General features: G+C 42.2%; 1 protein-coding gene across 1 annotated transcript in view; it reads right to left on the reverse strand.

Moving 5' to 3' along the window:
• ENTREP2 (endosomal transmembrane epsin interactor 2) overlaps positions 1 to 17,472 on the reverse strand; it is a 1,796,185-nt gene that overhangs the window by 752,700 nt on the left and 1,026,013 nt on the right. The window lies entirely within an intron of this gene.

The raw sequence follows: 17,472 nt of genomic DNA on the forward strand, positions 1-17,472 counted from the left end.
ATCAGTGACACCACATTACAGAGTGCAGTGGGGTATTGTCAGCAGCTCTCACTGAAACAATTTCTTTTTTTTTTAAATATATTTATTTCCCTGAGAGAAAGCCAAAATACATCCGTTAAATATGCAATGAATAGCAAATACATACAATTACATATAAATAGCTTGTACCACATTTGTTGAATTAGATATAAATGGGTTATACAAACGATTAATTATATCGGTCTCATAAAAGAGGTGGAATAAATTACAACTGAGAACATTTTCTTAATATTATAGAGCTCATACAAATTTCGAAATTTAGACCACAAGGTATTACAATCCCAAGCATTTCCCCCCAAGAGTCATGAACAAACCAATCCCTGTTGCCACGTTCTTTGGAAATCAACTTGGTCAAAGGAGACTAAGGGCCAGATGTAGGTGTCCAAATACCGGTCGGAAACGGACGAAAATACCGATTTTCGGCCGTTTCCGACCGGTATTTGGACATTGGTATGTAGGGGTAGCAAAAACATACAGATTCGGTACATTTTACAGATTCAGTAAATTTTACAGATTCGGTAAAATTACCGATCGGTAAAATTACTGAATCTGTAATTTCTTATGTAGGTAGAACTTTAAACAGTGCTACAGGGCCTTTAGAATTCGTTATTTACCACCTAATACCATTGGGTGGTAAATAACGAATTCCTGTGTACATGTACACCCTTGGCAATTCGGTATTTTTACTGATTCGGTAATTACCGAATCGGTATTTGCTATTAATTCCTATAGGCTTCAAGGCCCATAGGAATCAATGGCAAATACCGATTCGGTAATTACCGAATCGGTAAATAACGAATCCTACCGATTTGGTAAAAATTACCGAACTTTTACCTACTTCTTATTTACCGATTCATAAATACCGAATCTGTAAAATTCAGTATTTATGAATCAGTAAATAAGATTTACCTACATCTAGCCCAAGATCTTTTGGCACCTTTCCTTAGGGCGCCTTCTCTTACAATTATATAGTGCTCTTTCTTGGTTATATATACCAAGTAGGCGACCCAACCAAGCTCGATAGGTAGGGGGCTCAGGATCCTTTCATCTGGTTGCTATAAAGAGCCAAGCAACTGCAACAAGGATAGAAATGAAAATAATCGGGGTTGTGTCCAGTGGATCTTTTTTATCATAACCCAGAAGCATCATAAGTAGCGTAATAGAAACTTGCTTTCCGATCGCCCCCTGCAGAAAATCCACCATCCCTTGCTTTAGAGTTTCCAATTAATCACAGCTAAAAACACACGTGTTTCAGCTGGGCCTTGTGTGCACCTCGGGCATTTATCATCTTCCATTTTACCCCACCCAAATAGCTTTGCCTGAGTAGAGTAAAGATTGAAAATTGTTTTATAGTGCTGGGCTTTCAAGTTGGCCGATAGACTAATCTTCCTTCCTAGTGTAATTGACCTATATAGATATGTATCTCCATCACCCAGCTTCCTAACCCAGTTGTCTTCAACCTTCACTAAATCATCCGGCATAGAATTCACTAGGATTTTATAAATGAGCTTTAGCCGACACTCCGGGTGGATAACAGCTTCCAGGAGGGGACGTTACCTAAGTAGAGTAATTTGATTTAAAAATGTTGTTATCTGTATATACTTAAAACAAGAGCCAGCCCTTACTCCATAATCTTTCTGTAAATATGAAAATAGGCATATTTGCTCAGCAAAATAAATATCTCCTATCTAAATAATACCAGACGGCTCAATATTTTCTGGCCATTGCATCGTATGATATTGATGGAAGTAAGAGAGACCACCACACTGGAGTATACCTGTTATATCTTGGCCACTGTGCCCCAGACTTTTTTTGCCGCTGTTAATCACTTAAATCATGTTTTTTTTTAATAATAACTGGCCTCAACCTGTCGAAGAAACACCATCCATGCTGCCCTTCCGATAGCAAGCTCCTTTATAGTGGCGATGAGCGCTCCTTATTCCTGATCCCCAGTATTTATGTTTGTCTAGGTCGGGCCGGAGCGCTAGGAACATCCTGTGGATTAGTTATTAAGGTACCAACCAATTTTTCAGTCGTTCAATAGTCCAATTTTAGATCTTTCTTCTGTTATTTAGATCGCCCTTCATTTCTAGGCACTTTGCAAGCTGTTGCACCAGGTCAGCTCTACCTGTACCAGATATACTTTCATTCCCACTGGATTCAGTAAGTGAGCCTGACCCAGGTCCATGTGTTGACCATGCCTCATCAAACAATAAACAGAAGCAATCATTAATCACCACAAGGTCTGTAATCTTAGGTTGGGCCAATACAAGATCATTTGCCATACCCTCGGCAATAGCCTACATAATAGGAAAGGACGTGGGATCCATTACCTTTTCTCCATCTGTTGAGCCATTCTGGACTTGAGTTTCTCCTTCCTTGAGAGTAGACAGCAACAGTGATTTTGCCCTCTTCAGAATCGGTGCCTCATCATGTTGGAGCAGTAGGGGAGGGATCTGACATCACCTCAGTGGAGGGTCGAGGCGGCTCTAGCACAGATAACCCAGGCGGGGGCTGCAGGGGGTTGCAGGGGTTCCTCTCTCTGGCAGTCTCCTTTAAGTGGCTGGCACTGTGGGGGCGAGTCTTTGGCCGTTCTTCCGCGCAGCCGCTAAACTTTTAACCGTAGTCTCTGTTCCAGGATGCTCGATGACCACAGCAGCAGCCATTCCTCTTATACCTCTGCCCGCAGATGGCTTTTGGGACCATTCTTGAGGTTGCAGGAAATGCAGAGCACTTCCCTTAGCCTGCGTGGTCATCAGTTTACCAAGCAACTGCCTTCATGCAAAGAGCAGCTCAGCCCAGTGCAGTGTTTTCTCACAGTGACTTGCACAGAAAGGTGAGTATCGCGCTACACATGACTGCACTATTGTGATTTCCATTGAAGTCTTTGGGGTTACACTGGGTGTTCCTATATTTTAGTTGATCCTTATATTATTTTCTGTGATTCTGCCTCTGGTCAGGAAGCCGCTGCACGGCTGACCATCTTGCTTACCCTCATCCCGTCAGTGAAACCATCTCAGCCTGTGACGAGGTAGGGAGTGCTGCCTTCTCTGATTGGCTGCCCTAAAATCCTAAGGTCAGCCAGTAAGGTAAGGCAGCAATCCTAAACCTCCCAGGACCTCAGAGGCTTTCCTCTCCCAGAGCTGCACGACAGGTACGTTTTATGCTTTTTAATGTTGGGTGCGTGCGTGTATGTATAAATGTGTAAATTTGAATTTGTTGTGAGTGAGTGCTGTGAATGGGTGTGCGTACGTTTGTAAATGCATGGGTGTGAGTGAGTGAGTGCATATGTTGGCGTGTGTGGCTCCCCCTCCCTGTTAAAATTGCCAGCCGCCACTGGAGTGGAGTACAGTAGATAAAACGTGTCATCTCTCTTTGTGAATGAAAGTGAACACAAGGGAAATCTGTACAGAAGCCTTTGCAAAGTAGATTAGGAATTTGCTTTGAACAATACGTTTTTGCCTTACCAAGATGCATTGATTTTACGTGGGCTAATAACACCAAGTTATGATGAAAATAACCGTATTGTATATGTGAAAAGACTAACATTAAATATAGAACTTGAGTTCACTTTAAATTATAATCAGTTTTTTATAGGTTACTTTGTACAAATTAATTGGACACACGTAGACATAGACCATACATTAGTTCAAAACAAACCAATCTCAAAATGGAAATGGCTTAAGGGATTTAGAGATAAGGATAAGCAGTTATCAGCCTGATGTACTTCGAGTTTTTCCAATTACCATTTTATCTTAAAGTGCATATGAAAGAAAACAGTAAGAAGGAATTGCTTACAAATGTGTACGCCATAATTATTCACTTGATTGAACTCATCGTTTACTTATAGGGGCTTATTTACAAGCCCCTTGCGTTGCCCGTACTTAATTTTTTCCCATATAAAAAGTTACGTAACGGCGGAGCAAGGGGCTTGTAAATAAGCCCCATTGAATCATAGATGAGTAACAGTGAAAAAGGTACAAGGGTTCTGAGGGGAATTAAATGGACAAAGAGAGTAGAGTTCAAGTTGTCTCAGAATCCTAAGGAGAAAACATCAGGCGCAGCTCCTCCGCTAAGGCATCGGAGAGTCGACCCACTGCTTTAAGGCAATGCAGAGGAACAAGAGAAGGATAATAACGAAACGCCTTATTATCATTTTCTTTTTCCCTTCCTAGGAGCAGGGAGGGGCGGCGCTGGCCAGAGCTGGGGCAAGGGGAGGAGTAGTTTGCCCACTCAAATTGTGCATGAATTTTAGACCAGTCTTCTTGGGCCGGCCAAACATTCATGTGCACTTTGCATTACGTAGCCAGGTGGGGAACATGCACCTGTGTGCATGTGTCCCCATCTGAGCGCTGAACCACGGCGCTCAGACCAGTCACAACGCTTTGTGATTGGCTTAGGGGAGCCAATCACAATGCTGCATTGTGCTATCCTTGCAACGAGGAGGCTGGAGAGGCTGCACAGAGGCAGCGGCTTGCAGCGCGAGCAGCAGGTAAGTTTTATTCTTTTTTTGTTACTTTTTTTATTTGCTCCCCCCTCCCCCCACACTATTACTATGCACAATGTTATGTTATAAATGGCCCACCGAAATTATCTGTTCCTACTTTCAATATCTTTGCAGTCATAAAGGATTCTCACACCACTCTTACCATTACGTACCCCGCAAACATGAAAAAATATATACATATAACTGGGTGGTAGGCCACTTACCCTCACCACCCTCTTCATATATAACTCATTTCCACCTACATTTGAAAAAAACAACCCACCTACACCATGCTCTCTTCAAACAAAACCTTCACTGTCCAAATTTATAAACATATACCTGTTCTCCTGCAACCCACCACCACCACTCTGCACCTTTCCTCACTTTTCCCGCCTGAAGCTGTGCTCCCTGCTCTCCATCACAGCAGAGAAACAGCACCAAACTGACAAGCTTTTGGAGAACCCTAGCAAAGTCGCCGGGAACTTCTTTATGAAATTGCAGTAGCTGTAACTGAATTTAGAATCTGGTATTCAGAGTACTGGATCTCAGTGAGAGCCATACATAACAAAATGATCTGTGATACAGTAAATTCATTGAATTGGCCAAGTAGATGATGTACAATAGCTCCCACACATGGGTTAGTATTCACTTCTTGCAACAAGGAGCTGTTGATAGCCAGTCACTTGCTGCAAAGCATCAACCTCGGTTACACATGTATGAATGAAGTGAGACCATAAAGTGCTTGACAATGTTCAATAAGCAGATTTTAAGGGTACATTAATAGGGGCCTAGAAAGTACATCTGCAATGCCCATTACGGCTTAGCAGGAGCTGCTAGCATTGTTTTACCAGTGAGTCCCCCTTTACTGCCTTTGCTATCCTTGACCCCCCTGGTCAGGAAGGCAGAGGCATAAACAAATAGAATTGGCAAAGCCAATGAGTCTGTCTTTTTGTTTGATGGAAGAGTTTGATAATAATTGAGTGACTGTGTGCATGTGTTGGCCCTAGATGTCGCTGAAAGAAAATCCCATTACCAAAGCAGCTTTGTGGGCTATACAAATATGGGAGCTGGCAGTGGGCCCCCTCTCCTGAGCAGACTGCATGAATAGAGTTACATCCTACCCTCAAAGAAGAGTGCAATGAAAAGAAAGTGGAAGATGAACTTTGCATTGCAAGTATCAATCTTAAATTACATACAGGTGCAAAACAATTGCACAGTAGATACATTTGACAAAAAGCCAATATTTTCATTACATCTATAAGAAAGCCTAGATTTTGAAAAGTCTGTACTTTGTGAACAAATCCAACAACACGTTTGATGACTGATGCTGCTGTTTTGTTTTACTCTGTGACCTGTGACTGTGCTAACCGGGTCCCAGTGCATGTGCCCTGACCACTATAACATTTTGAAATTATTTATACTCCAAATTGGCATATTTAATTTACCTATACGCCCTTAGTATATGATACAAAGTGTACCCAGTGCCTGTAAGTAAATGACACTAGTGGATTGCATAATCTATTGTACCATCTGCTAGAGTCACAGTACAAACATGGCTTCGTGCCTACCATTGTAGCCTGACTGTGGCAGCTTAAAAACTGCAATTCACCCTGTTGAATAAACTCTTTTAACAGGTCTAAATCGTGCTTTTAAATATAAATGCCACCCCTAAGTTGACTTTGAAGCCACAAAGGCAGGGTGCATGGTATTTATAAGGCAGGATATTTAGAATGTTGATATTCAACATGTCCTTACAGTGGCTAGTACCAAAAAGTTTTTTTTAATGGTTCAAGGCAGGCTGTTTCTTGGAGAAACAAGGGGATGCACTAACAAATGCAATAATTCTATATACAATTAAGAAGCATAGAATGTTAATATTTGACTCTCACCTTTTTATACATCACCTCGAATGTATCTCTTGATGTATGCATCATATAGTGTTTAAGTGATATTACTCATATAAACAGTATAATAAACGATTTTTTGTTGGTTTATTTGGGTCCGACCCTATAGCAAAACAACTTGCCTCAAATTACATGGGTTAAGATGCTGAAAAACATAACAGTTAGGCAGGGTTTATAGTGGTAACGGGTCTCCTTTGATCAGACAATTGAGACTCCCTGTTTCAATGCCTGCCTCTTTTAAGCATTTCTCTTCTAGTATATTTAGTGTTCAGTGCTTGGAGGAGGCAATATCTGATCAGTTACATGCACCAATGGCAGGTCTGTGAGTAGCAACCTTTAAAGCTGAGCACCTCCTGTCAGAGCCGGACCCCTTGGGTTTTTCCAAATCACAGAAATTTGTCACCTGACAAATATCAGTGCAAAATCCAATAACCTACATGTCACTCTATTGGCCCAGCAGCCACACTTCCTGACCTTCAAGGTATCTTGTTCCATTGCCTCGCCAACCACCTGTAAAACCGTGCTTCAGTATGTGCATAACCAATAGCAATTCCAGACCATGTGTTATAAGTAAACCCTAACTATGTGTTTAATAGTATTGAATGAGTCAATGATGTGTTTTGGGACACACTGGGGTTGCCATGCAGTACATTAGTCCAATCACCTTCTCTCAGGAGATCTCCAACTCTTCTGCCCATCTATCCTGCAAGCTGCAGCGAGATTTGTTATAGGATGGGAAGCCACATATGCTCTCAGCAAGCTTTCCCTGAATTGGTACGATGGGGGCATCAGCCTCCCTGACATTAACCCCTTCGCTGCGGATGACAAAGCCAGCTCGTCATGGGCGTTACCTGTGCTGCGCGGATGACGAGCTGGCTTTGTCACGAACCGCGCGATTTTCAAAAGTCAGCGCACAGCGGGAAAACCCGTAGCGCGCATGCGGTTAAAAAGTACAACTGGGGGGCCCAAGTGGCCTCCATTAACCATGGCACCTACGCCCGACCCGGGGACCCAGGCTACAGCATGGACAGGTGGCTCCTCTCTGGTGGAAACTACAATAGAGCCCTTAACTCTAAACCCCAACGCTTTACACTCACGGCCCCCACCAAACATTCGGTACATGTCTTGCACACTGCCTCTAAAGGCCTTGGTTGGGAGCGCAGACTTACACTGGCAACACCGCTATGGGACTCGGAACAGCTGTTTAGCTTGTGGAAATGCAAGGGGTTTGACAAATGGGACCTTATAGGTCTTTCGCATATAGGTGATCTGTGGGATCAGTCGGATATTTAACCATTCACTGGGCAAATGAATTAATCTCTCTGGGTGATAAGCTGTGCTATATGAATCCACGGTTAAAGGAAAAAGTAGCAAGAGGCAAAACTTTATGAAAAAATTGTTCCACCAGAGTGGATGTGGACAGTATCTTGGCTTCAGGAAACTGATAAGAGATGCAGAGGAGGAACAAGTATTGGCAAATACAGGAAAATATGCTGCAGCCAATAGGTCCATTCAAAGACTAATGCACTCATTCAGAGACCCACTCAGAGACTCATGTACTCACTCACAGACCCACTCCCATACTCACACACCCACTTACTGACTTACTCAGAGAATCACACATCCACTTGCAGACCCGCTCAGACTTTCATGCACTCACAGACTTACTCACACATCTTTGAAGGCATTTTCAAACCCACTCAAAGACTATGACAACCACTCACAAACCCACTCAGGCACTCACACACCAACTCATATACCCACTCAGACACTCACGTGCCCATTCAGACAGCCACTCAGATACTCACACACTCACTTACAGACCCACCCAGACACTTAAAAACCCACTCCCACACCCAGTGGGAGACTTATGCAGCCATTCCTAGACCCACTCAGATACTCACACACCCATTGAAAGGCCCACTGAGACACTCTCACACTAATTCACAGATCTATTGAGACACTCATACACTCATTCATATATTCACTGTCAAAGGTTACTGGTCACAGTAAGGAAATACAATTAAAAAAGCCTTAGATATTCACTTACAAAACCAAAGGTTACAGTGATGTTATAGTTAGGAAATAACATAAAAATATTCCTAGAAAGTCAATTAAAAACACAAAGGTTACAGGTACATTATAGTTAAGTTCAGATTTTACTCATTTAAAAAACATACAAAATAAGCAGTTATAGTAACCTGAGCTATCTATAGCTTATGCCGCACAATGCACTGCTTATGAACTCACATATTACATCACTCATTATATGGTCAGTGACATCACTGATGACTTCTCAAATGAAATCACTGATGACATCAGCCAGTGATTGTGGATGTTTTCTAAAGCTTTATGAATGTTAAACATATAAAACATATAAAACAATATGAAAGTAACCAAGGAGGAGTTGAGTTGCCTAAAGAAGGAGTGTGGGAGAAGATGGGGAAGGGTAGTGTAATAATAAAGGAGTCTGGGTATCACTGCCATTTTCACAAACGCCACATAATCGATTACCAGCAGAGACAGAAATTACCCAAACATGATTTGCGTTCGGAGTGCCTGCATCACGTTGCCCAAGTTTCCATTGCATAAATCTCCGGGTGTATGATCTGTGTTGATACCCTAGTATCTAAAGATAGTTGTTGATAATTGCAACTGAGGATCTAACATTTGAGGATGAAGGGGTCTCCCTATGTGGTGTAAAGGGAATATACAGGATTTAGCTCAATTCTCCAGAGGCCCGATAGGGAAGCAAACTCAGAGAAAACCACTGCAATGTTAAATAATTCAACATCCAAGCCACAGGTGTACGAGAGGAAATAATAACCATATAATATATGTTTTGTAAATGATACCAATGTGAACCATTGTTGCCATCAGATTTTTATGTATATGGGTTCTTGTAAGCATAAGGGTTGATCTTGCAGCTTGTTATGAAGCTGTTAGGATCAAGTCACTATTCTGATAATTCAGTAGTCTTGAAACAATGGGTTGGGACAAGCCACCAGTGGGGGCTTCAAGTTGGAACCATCTGTGCTCCCTCAAGCATGACATGTGTGAAATGAAGACAAGAAAAACACTTCCAGTCTCATACTTCAAATCGAATTTATGTTAATCCATAAAGAGTATAATAGTACTTAAAGAGTATAAAGATGACAACGGATTAATAATTTGACATTGTAATTTCTCTTGTCATTTCAAGTTAAATGGAAGAAATCATTGAATCATTAACAGCCTTTGACAATCGCTATGGCCTACATTATAGTTAGTTCGTCTTTTTTTGCTTACTGTGCCATTCTAGACTCTACTGACAGGAAGACCACACTCATGCGGGACTGCAAAAAACTGAAAAGAAGCTTGGATCTCTGCAAGTAGCTAAATACCCGCACAGGTATCTCAAGGAAATGCTTTTTCACACAAATTAACATAAATGTGAACTATTCAACAACATTTAAAAAAAATACATTTACCAAATGCTACTATATGGAGACATTGATTTATAACTGTAATTAGTGCATTATGTTCTTGAATTTTAGAGACGGACCTTCTCTTCATTTAATAAATACTATATCATAATAAAATATAGATTACAGGTGAAGGACCATAAGAGACAATCTTGAGGATCTAGTAACAATTACAAAACACAACACCACATGCCTTGTGCTACATATGCTGCTACAAACCATGCAACAGAACACGAAAATACACAGTTGCTAGTCATGTATTACTTCTAAAGAGCCTTTTTCACTCATAAAACCATAATCGAGGGGCACTGTAGTTGGGACACTGTAGTTGCAGTGTAAAACGCTACACAACTCTGACATTCCCTAGTTAACGCAGATGTAAAACTTTAAATCGCCCCAAAGGTATTTATTTGTAACATTTTAAATATGCATAACAATATTATGATCCAATGCTCAGCCTTTGTACTGTGTATATAGCTAGGGGAAATTGGGTGGGCAGAAAGGAAATGTAATTTGGCTTGATGTCAAATGAGACCCTGCACTGAACAGTAAAGGGAAAAAATGAATGCATTTAATGTCATGATTTATGACATCATCATCTTTATTTCTTGGAAGAAATGCATTTTTATTAGCTAAGCAGCTCATTGGTTAGTTGCAGTGTGCCTTACTGGGCGCCTAATTGGAGGCCCAGGTTGTCATCATATCCATGTACTGATGGCAGACAGACCTGTGTCTCATCGACCTAACCTAAAGTCTGCCTTTTCTGTCATGTCTTCCTAAATAGCATAGGAAAATGGGTGGATAGCTACAAAGTGGTTGTTTTTCAACTCGGACAAGTGAAATGTGATAGATGTAGAAGTCAGACTAAACTCGAAATCTGTCAGGAGCCGCTGAAAGTACCATTAATCAACGGAGGCATCCATCCTCTCTTTAACATTTTCTGACACCTCTCAGGAGTAACTGGCCAGTATATTAATCTCGATATGTGTCACAATAGAACATTTCAAAATTGATACTCTCAGTCTTTTTTTATTAAACATATATTTCAAAGATATTATCTGAGCCATTTTATGTTCTTTATGAAGCAAACACCCTGCACTCTTTTGAGCGTACAGATGCGAATCCGACACAGTGCTTGAAAAACAGTAGGTAGTCATTTTAAGCAATAGTAAATTATCAAAATACACAATCTATGGATGTAAAAGACAATTGTTTCTGTTGTTATGTGTAAGAAATGGCCAAGTTTTGTGGGGTGTACTCTCAGATTTTTATCTTATCTGTTTTGCTTGCTATTGAACTCTGCGCACCTTACTCCTGCTAATCAGTAGTGAAGTGCCAGTGCTCCCCCTTTAAACATGGTTGAATTGGTATTCTCCTAATTGGCATATGTATGTCAATAGTTGACTGCAGCATCCATTGTGCCATCCACTACAGTAGTGGTGCAAACCTGACTTTAGGCCTACCATTGGAGCTTCACTTAAGCAGTTTAAAAACTGCAATTTGGCTCATCAAATCAAATCAAATCAGGGATATTTATTGAGCTCATGGCGCTGATGAACAGCTCTGACTTTCCGGCTAGAGGGAAGATCTAACTAGATTTAATGATCGAACAGTCATGTTTTTAGCTCCTGCGAAAGCAATTGTGATCAGTTGCAGTGCGGAGGTCGGGAGGGCGGGCGCCAAGAAGGAAAATGATTTTCCGCCATTTTTGGCAGTGCGGACTCTATAAGGGGTACGGAGAAATTTGTTACTGGACCTTAATAGCCTGCGAGGCTGGTACCAGCTGAGTCTCTTTGCCAGGTAGCTGGTGCACCTACTGTACATATTCTTATGTGCTAGGCAGAGGGTTTTGAACCAGCTTCTCCTCCTTACAGGAAGCCAGTGAGGGAGTTTTAAGCTGGGTGCTGAAGGTATTCTAGGCGGAAGATTCAGCACCAGCCTGGGCGCGGTGTTTTGCAGAACCTGTAGCCTGGACAGCAGATCTTATCGGTGTCAACAAGGCGTTCCCATAGTCCATCCGGCTGATGATCAGTCCCTGTACCAAAGGTTTCCTTACCTCTATCGGGATCCATTTAAAGATTGTGCGCAAACTGCGCATAATGCCAAAGCAGGTGCCTATTGTTTGGTTTACCTGGTTCTTCATTGATAGTTGCTCATCAATTAGAATACCAAGATTGTGCACTGCCGGCCTAGGAATTGGACAGGGGCCTAGTTTTGGGGGCTACCAATCTTTTGACCAGTGCTTGAATGCCTTCCCAAAGAGTATCACCTAGGTCTTGTTACCATTTAGTTGCAGATGATTAGTGCTCATCCATCTGTCACTGTGCAGCATGCAATTAATAAAGCATGGTTTTGTGTCCATGGGGTCAGGACCGAGGGTGATCAGAATCTGAGTGTCATGGGCATATGATACTACATCAAAGCCGTATGACCTGATCACCCTGGCCAGTGGAGTTACACAGAGATTGAAAAGCATTGGGCTCAAAATGGAGCCCTGAGGTGCTCCCATCCTTATTGGCCGACTGCATGAGACCACATCTCCGGTCTGAACTGTGGTGGCTTGATCGGTTAGATAGTTCTTGAGCCACTTCAGGGCCTTCCCTCTGACACCAACCTTCCAGAGCTGTTGTTACAGAATGCTGTGGGAGATGGTGTTGAAGGCAGCCGACAGATCTAGCAGTATAAGGATCGATGATTGTCCCTTATACAATGCCAGTCTGATGTTGTCCATGGCTTCCACCAGCGCTGTTTCAGTGCTGTGTGCATCCCTAAAACCCGACTGTGATGTATCCAAAAGGCTGTTGCTTTCAAGATGGATTATTAGTTGTCTGTTAAATAAAGACTCAAGCTTTTTTCCAAAAAAGGGAAGTAGAGAGATCGGCTGATAATTTATCAGAATTTTAGGGTCTGCAGAAGGTTTTTTAGGTTTGGCCTAACTCTGGCAGCCTTCCATATCACAGGAACCATTGATTGTGACAGTGATCTGTTAAATAGGTCAGCGAGGCTGTCACGAAGCAGAGGGGAAATGGTGGAGAAAAAGCGAGGTGGCATCGGGTCCACTGGTGAGCCAGATTTGATTTTCAACAAGGCTGTTTCCACATCTTCTGAATTGAACTGGGAAAGTCTGCCAGTAGAGGGGAAGGGCTGACAGTCGATTACGTCCTCTCCCAAGGTGTTTAAGGTTTCGGAAGGTGGAAAAGAGCAATGGATAACAAAGATCTTGTCTTAAAAAAAATGAGAGAGGGAGTCCACCCAGTCCTGTAAGACAGGGGCACCAGTCTGGACAGGGATAGTCGATAATTCTTTTAAGATTTTATAGAGCTCCTTCTTTGAATTGGCTGCCTTTACAATCTAATAAAATAAAACCTTTTGAAAGGGCGAAACCTCCCCTTTAAACATTAATATGTCACTCCCTATGTAGACCTTATAGCCAATAAGGTACAGTGCATGTCTACAAACATGATTACACCTTTATAAGTATTATTTATTAAAAAACCCAATCAAGTGGTGAAATCAGTTTTTTTATAAGTATTAGGGAAAGGGTACTTTTACAAAGCTACGTTTTCCATGTCCGAACCCTCTGAAGGATAATTAGCATTAGCCTTCAGCTGCAGTACTCTGAATACTCAAGCCCTAAATGATGTGTGAAAACTGCTTCCAGAGCAGAGACAGATGCCTGGATGTGGGAACATGTTTTTGTTGCTTCAACAAGATGGTCATATGGGCTTTGCCCAGGAACTTAATTTACTTCAAAGGAGCCTCACCAGTCACAGGGAGATGTATCATGACACTTTTCTTCTTGCCGTCAGACAGGCACTAAGTTCAGTCAGAGGGAAGCTGCCTCCAGCACTGGTTTAGCGTGACACTGAGGCAGAGCCACTCAATTCCCTGGCTATACCTATGGGATGAGCACACAGGCTCTGGACAAGCGGAAAACAATTTCACAACCTTGGATTTAGGCAGTTAGAGTCACTGTGGGACTGTCTGCATTACTACACACAGTAAATGCTGCAAAAGCTGTAGGGTAAACCCTAGGAACGTTTACCCTATTGGTTACAGAGGGAACAAGAGTCTCCTCTACTCACATGCTGGTGCCCAGCATAAATACGACATCCCAGTACCCTCCTCAGAGTGCTACTGTTCCTGAGGAAAATTGAAAGAGGACTAAAGTTGCTGTCTGTGACCTCAGAAGACTCCGAGGGACTTCAGGCTGGCCTCCTTTGTATGCTACAAGAGGCTTTTCCTGAAAATTCCCAGTAGATCAGTTACAACTGGGCCTGCGCAAGACCCAGCTGATAGCCTATGCTGGTGTGAGTCCTGACACCCTGCTGATGCTCCTCAAGTCCTGGAACCCTTGACTTCTCCTACAACCCCAAAACATATGGGACTCAGAAACTCTAGAGGACCAGGACAAACCTGTTAAACCTATCTAATCAAGGTGAGTTGCAGCTGTACTGAAGATTTAGTTTCCCAACGCTCAGACCTATTACATTAAGGCAAATCCATGTTCGCTGGACTTCGCAGGGATGATATCAAACCTCATGGAGCCCACTTCAGCTATAGTCTACAGTACAGCTTCACCCCAATAGAGAAAAGTGAGCTCCAAAAATAGTGACACAGTAAGAAGGTAGAAAACTTCCAAAGGTACCCGACCAGTAAGGGACCTTCCATCGGTGTAAAATCCAAATTTATTCTACTCAGAGGTTTCCTTGCCAAAAGTCAATGGCTTGACCCAGACCTCATGTTATGGATATCTGACCTCTTCGAGCCCTCCTTTGCCCCAGCTATCTTGCCCTGCTAAAGATTTTAGAGACTAAGGGCCTGTTTATAACTATCGCAGTCCATTGGACAGCTGCAGTCACGGTGGCAGTCCGTGGACCACCAGACTGGCAGTCCACCGGCTGCCACCACTGGAGAGCCATGATCCTCTGTCAGTAGTGCAGCGGCCAGAGGCTGCCATATGCTGGTGGTGCTGCTGCGACACCACCAAGCATATTACGAGTCACCTCAATGCAATCCTTTCCATGGCAGTGAGCCCACCATGGAAAGTGTGGTGGTGAGGCAACTCAGGTGGCCTTACTGGGCCCCCTTTGGCATCTGTGAATGGGGATGCATTCAGGGGACATATGTTGTTCCCCCTGTATTTCTGCAACCCCTGTTCCTGCACAGGAAGAAATGCACATCATTAGTTCCCGTGCAGGAATGTGCAACAGTGCTCTCATGGCTTTGCCTTTTTAAGGCTCTCCTTTGAGCCTTTGGAAGGTACCGCAGTGGGACTCCAACAGCACCTCCCAACTGATCAGGATTAAACTCCTAATCTGGCAGGCAGTGTGTGGACGGGTTTTGCAGTCCTCCCGCAAAGAGCTGGTGTGGCACTCTCCTGGAGGAACACCAAACTCACAATCGGGCCCTAAGTTTGAAGGTAAAACATCAGACCAGGGCGGATTTGGTTTCTGTATCCGAACCGCCATCTATCTTGGGTAGCCTCAATAGGACCTAGGTCTACCATGACCACAGGTGGCACTTAACATCATTATTGGATTTTTGTAGTTTTAGAGTTATTCTTTTACAATAAAATATCCTTTATTTTTCTAAATTGGCTTGTGACTATTATTATGTTTTTTACTTTATAACTGTTTTATACTGCATAAATACTTCACACATTGCCTTTAAATTAAGCCTGTCTACTCTGTGCGCTTGCTACCAGGGTGTTGAGCCCTGTTTATTACTTGAGATTGGTAGTCAACCGTTTTAACTAATAACCCAATTTCTTACATTAAGGATATATTTAAACTTGACATGATGCTAGAAAACCTTATTTGTTTATACAATGCTCTTTAATGAAACCCCCCTTGATAGCAACCTAAATTGAAATCAAACCGAATATAGAAAATAATGTCTGTGGGATTATGTGAAAAGTATAATCAAACGAAGTAGGTGTGGTGAAAGAGTTATCAGAGGATGCATGTTAAGTCCTCCACCTGCACGGACCTCTACTGGGTGATAGAATTGTAATCTAAAATGATAACATCTGGTTGAACTTATAAAGGTATAGAGTGTCAAACAGAAGTGTTCCTGGTCAGTCCCAGCATGACAACATGCACCCTGGTCACATGATGCCTCCAACCTGAACTCCCCTTTCAATTTCCACCCATGGTACCAGAGTACTAGGTGAAACAGGAGGCTACTCTCCATTCCTGAGTGTAGTCTTCCTTTCTGCTTAGCTGGGGGCTTTTCTGGGACGAGAATTACTGCTGTATGTTGGAGACAATGAAAAGTGAGGCTTTGCACCCTCTCTTTTTTTCTCATAGAAATCAATTAAGCATGATTAAGCATGTCAGTGTTTTACACTAAATTTACATTAAATTGTAAACTTTCAAATAATACCTTTTGATAGATTATAGATAGATTTCATAATATTTTAATAGTCTTGATTTTTTTAATTTTACATTTAACATACTGCCAGTATATATATGTCATACAAAGATAACTATGGATAGGCATACACTGGCAATAGTGAATACATGGAAGCCTACAATTACCATATAAAGATTGTCTCTAATTTACTACAGTCAATTTGTGATGTCTCTAGTCGCCTGTAATAGGAAAAAAGTCTTAGCTGCTCAAATGTAATAATTTATTGCAGTTTGGTTGAGATGTCATAACACCTGCTGCCTACACCAGACGCCAGAGTAAACTGGATAGTGATCATCAGAAATGAGCTATTCACCAAGGCGACTGGTAGGGAACGGGGATGGTGGGTGGGGCCCGGGCGAGGTTAAAATATATATTTTTTAAAACTCACCATTTTCAACAGGCGCATATCTCCTCCGACTGCTTCTCTGCTCTTCCTGACTCTAGTCCGGAAGAAGCAGCAGGAAGCTCCCGGGACACAGGCTCCCCTGAACCAATCACATTGCATGAATATTCCCCCCCAGCCTGTGTAATGCATCCTGGTGAGGAATATGGAAAGTGTGAATGACTGCTTGGTTGGCTAAAACAGCCATCCAAGCAGTCAGGCGCACTTAGTGTGCACAGTTTACTCCTCCTCGATGTGCCACCAGCCCAGCCCCGCTAAAACACAGCCCTTCAGCAACAAACAATGAAATAATAATAACTTCATTATCTTTTTATTTTCCCCTTTTCACTGCTCTAGGAGCAGTGGGGCCATGCTCCTCCGCCTTAGAGGAGGAGCCGCCACTGGAAATTCATCTGACCTTTTTTTTAAAAAAAATCTGACTACATTAAGTTAATTTTTATATTTCTTGCTACAAATTAGTAACTGCTTTCTGATGTGTTTCACTTTGCTCTTCCGATTTCATTGTTATTATTCCAACAACAAGGATTTAAGGTTTTTAAAAGACACGAAATTTAAGAAAAACACTACTCTCTGTCATACGTTAAAGAGACTTCAGAATCCACTTCAGAGTTCAAGTAACTTTTTAAAGGACTCGGCCTTCCGATTCGTTCCTCTATATGATTTTTATCTGGTGGGGAGATTCCTCTTAGTCTGATTCCCTACTCGCCAAAAAATAAGGGGCCAGTTATAAGTGGGCTGGTCATTCAGCCATAATTTGTG

Source organism: Lissotriton vulgaris, chromosome 2_1 (genome assembly GCF_964263255.1).
Source record: "Lissotriton vulgaris chromosome 2_1, aLisVul1.2, whole genome shotgun sequence".
NCBI lineage: Eukaryota > Metazoa > Chordata > Amphibia > Caudata > Salamandridae > Lissotriton > Lissotriton vulgaris.